Consider the following 4673-nt stretch of genomic DNA (forward strand, 5'->3'; position numbering starts at 1 on the left):
TGAGTCGGTTTGTTGTGATTCCTCTCATCTCTCAGCTCTACAGACAGCCTGCTGTTTGGTTCGTACATTCAAACGAGGGGAACTGTGACATAGCCAAACTTTGATAAAACTCGCTGTGGCTCATGCATTAAAGTGATAGTCGGTCAGAAACAGAGGGCATAAATGCAAAGCAGGGTTGTGAGTCCATCACTTGGTGTCGTGTGGAGCTGGGAGCCTGTAAGATGGGAGGGATAACCGGTCAGGTTGAGGCTTTCCTGCGGTCAAGCCAGCAAGACGGACACCATGTCTCTCCATGTAATGCTGCCTGCTTGTATTAACATTCAACAATTAAGTCTAGCACTTGTTTAGCTTGTACACAGCCAGTCTGCTTGAATGTTTGGATCGTGTTGCCCTTTCAAAGCTCAAGGGCCACAGCATTATTTAGCTTGGCCTGGCGCTGTGATGAATTAGTGAATTTCTGCGAGTGTGTTCTGAATCCCATTATGCTAATATTAACAGACGGGCCATCTGCAAGGAGGATCAAATAGGTTGTATTTCTGTTCTTCTGTGCTATTTCTGCTCAGTGGAACACAGATTTAACCACCTGTGCGCTTATTCTGATACAAACTTCCACACTACCTTGTGGCAGAACAAATATCTTGTAAAAAGATATTTGCATTCGCACTCGAGTTGTTGTTCAGGTGGCACCCACTGACCCGCAGTATGATCATCTGTAGGTTAACAGCTGATTGAGACCAATGACTTTGACTCCTACTGTAAGAGGAAACAAAAAGTTATACTTCCATTTCAGATCAGCTTGAGTTTCAGCCCACACACAGGACATGCTTCATTGATCTGAGAAATTACAGGATACCACCCATTCCAATTTCACCATCACTGGACCGGACTGTTGCAGGCTTTGAAACAATTACCCCAGGGCACCACAGCAACCTTGTTTATAGCTCATTGAGCATCTACAGTTACAATTTAGCACACGTAATTACAGCATTGTTACCTTCTCCTGAATCTTCACCAAACATGTCACAAAGACTTACCTTTGTCTCAGTTGTTTGCCTTTCGGGCGTTGCTGGAAGCAAACGCGGCATCATTATACTCTTGCATTTCTTGGATGAGCTTATGTTCGTTCACCAGGTGTCGGTGACCCAGCACAGCCCGCTCACCCACAGCACATCAGTCACACTAACGCACATCTGTCGCACCGGCCCAACCCACTCCATCACAGCACATGGCTGGTTTCTCTCCTTGAATGTCCCGCCTCGCTTAGAGAGGACAAACAAATCTTCTGATTTGCCTCTAATCTGCAGTCTACCCTCAGCATGGGCTGCCGTCAACCCAGCACATCAAGGACAAGCCCTCCACAGGGGGGCTATCCATTAGCACAGCATCCTGCCTCCTCCATAGTGTGATAGGGACAGGGCAGAGGGACACGCTCCAATTAGAGATGGAGACATGGGGACTTTGCCCCTGACATGTCCCTGCTGCTCCACAAAAGGAGTGTGAACACACCTTTCTCATACAAAAGGACAGCTTTTCTTCCCTTCATTTCTCCCACCTGGGGCTGTTGCTGTTCATACACCTCATGAAGCCAAACCATTTCACATCATGCTGATTTTTTTTTTCCCCGTGTGTGTGGCAGTGCCTGGGTGTTTGAGCCTGTGAGCATGAATGGCTGGTCAAGCTTATACATATACTGAATGTCTATGAGGAAAAAAGCATGCAATATTTTGTGTGGGTGTGTGTTTGTTTTTAGTTGCCTCAGTGAAAATGTCGTCTTGGGGTTGAGGGTCTTTGGCATGCGCCTCTCGTCTGAGGTTTCCATCAACAGAAATCCATCGCTCACTCTGCCGCAGCATGTTTAGATACTAGGCTGAGGTAAGTTGGACCAGCTTCATGCCTTGTGCATTTACATGCTGCATGAACACAATCTGCTGACACCCGGTGGGAACTCCTTCTTTCCATTTGCATTGTTTTTACGCTCCTAGAGAAAGGGAACCAATTTGTGGCCATCGTCCGACTGATTTTTAATCAGCATTTGTGTACATCTGAGGTACAAGACTCAGGAGAAAGCATAGCAACAACACTCTGTTATGAATATTTCATCTTTGTTCTATATGAATAAAACACAACGTTATCCCGATTCAACTATGGGACAGCATACCTTTCAATGGTCCCGTGTGGATCACTCCATTCTGAAGGAGAGATATGAGCACTCAGATATGAATGAGCTTTTCCATTACAAGGCACCTAAATACTAACTTCACCGATGGCCTGCAAAGTGCAGCTTTCAACATAAACACAGTGCAAATCTAGTATATTTGGTGGATTATGCAGTGTATCAACTATGCATGAAGCAATTACATTCTAGAGCCTTCGGGCTCGGGTTGAAATTCAATGAATGAACTTCTACAGCAATCTTTCTCTTCCCTTTCTACATATCCATTCATTACTACAGCCGGGCGGCCATTTGTTACAGCAAACATTCGTTTAGCTGTTTGTTTGTCTGTTCACTCAGCTATGGAAGTTTGCATTTCCCTTTTTTTTTAATGTCTCTTTCAAGTCTTATGAGCCAATCTATAGAGATTTCCATGTGAGACGGGCTACATTGATAGATAAGGGTCAAAGGTAGAAGAAGCAGGCCCGGGGACAAGGCAAGTTGTGACAGAAGAAGTGAGACGAGAAATAAACCACAGGATCTGCAGAAGCTTAGATTGATTGGAATTTAAAGAGAGGGAGGAAAAATTAAATTGGACGAAGGGAGGGAGGGAGTGTGGGAGAGGCTGGATCAGAGTAGATGGAGAGTGAGAGAGAAGAGAGCAAGAGTCAGCATGATAGGGGCAAGCCAGAGAATGAGATTTTTTGCCCTGAGAGCACCAACTTCAAAAGCTATTGGGGGCAGGCCTTTACACAATTTTACTCTTAACATAATCCAGATTTCTTACTGTGTCAGAGAGAGCGAGAGACACACAGAGCGAGGACGAGGATGAGAGAGATGTAAAAGAGACAAAAGCATCTTCATGCAGAGCTGAATTATTAACTCATCATCTGATCTGCTAAATCCAACATAGCTTTAAAGGTTAAGGGTACGCTGCATTACTATGATCTTAATTATCTGAGACCCTCGTTGATTCGTCTTCACTCTGGTTTTTTTTTTTCCTTCTTCTTCTTCTTCTTCTTCAGTTGTCTCAAATGTATTTCTGTTTGTCTGATTCTGTGTTTTTGTGTGATTCTGTGAGCCTGTCTGTCTCCCTTTCTTCCATCTGGATTCTTTTAATCCCATTCTCTTCCTCTAATCCATCTTTCTCACTCTCTTCCTCCCACACCCCACCCCCCTACTTTTTTTCCCCTGCTTGCTTGATCGCTGCTGTCTGCACACTGGGAGGAGCTGCATCCTCCCTGCGATTCACTTGGCAACCACTCGAGATAGACATGTTGTGGTGGACAGACGCCTGGGTCCTGGTCCGGAGGAGCAGGATGGGGAGGACAGGCTGACGTGGGTGGGCATTTCCCTGGCCTCCTCGGCGTCAGGATGGACAGCGGGCACCGCCAGCCACTTGGCCAGATGGCCAAGCTCTCGCCACCGTTCATCAGATGCACCCGCTCACTCTGTCTTGCCTCGCCATGGCCCCCAGCGTCATGTCACAGAGGAACCAGAGAAAATTAGCACCTAATTATAGGCTCCTCTCTGTGAAGAATGGTACTGATGCCGGTGGAGTGTGTCACTGCGTGGAGGCTGGGTGGTTGACTCACTGTGGGACCGAGGCCTGCAGCCTGCACAGAGGACATCAGAGAAACACACACACACGGGTCATGGAGGAGACAGGAGTGATTACACACACATGAACATGCACTGGAACACCCACAAGAAGAACGTCACTTCTTTCTGGTTGATTTGTGCCTCAGCAGGATCCCCCCCCACCCACCCATGAGGATGCCACAACAGAAACCACTTGTGCTCCATCCCTGATCCAACAGGATTAATTACACTCTCGGTGGAAGCCGATGCCTCTGCTTTCTCCGCTCTGCAGGAACCCTGGTGTTGACGCTAGTGTAGTTAATCTTCACTGGGAACAATGGGAGCTTGTGTTCTGGTGTGTTTGGTGAAGATGCAGATGCAGATGTGAGCTTGACTATGCTGCCATCTTGTGATTGCATCTGGACACGTAGTACAGGGGCATAAATAACCGGACTTTATCGAGCCCCTTGAGCATTTCATAATTGCTGTTGTCATATTGCTATAAGGTAAATGAAGAGCTGCAACAGATTCACATATCTCCCAGTATTGTTTGTTTAGGGCTTCCCATGAGTAAGTAAGTAAGTAAGTAAGTAAGTAAGTAAGTAAGTAAATAAATAAAAAAACAAGTAAATAAGTAAATAAATAAATAAATAAATAAATAAATAAATAAATAAATAAATAAATAAATAAATAAATAAATAAATAAATAAATAAATAAATAAATGAAAAACTGTCAAAACCCTCACAGAAGATTCAGGCCAGATTCTCAGCCGAGAGCCTCTGTGATCAAGAGCAGGAATCCTGACAGTCGCTCAGATGGAGGAACCAGAAGTGGTCAGAAAATTGCCGCATGATGAAACTATGAAAATGTGAACTGTCTCGTGGAGAACTTGGGCAGAGTCTGCCAGCAGTGTGTGACATCAAATAAATTCAGTCACTT

This window comes from Lipophrys pholis (genome assembly GCF_963383615.2).
Source record: "Lipophrys pholis genome assembly, chromosome: 11".
Lineage (NCBI taxonomy): Eukaryota > Metazoa > Chordata > Actinopteri > Blenniiformes > Blenniidae > Lipophrys > Lipophrys pholis.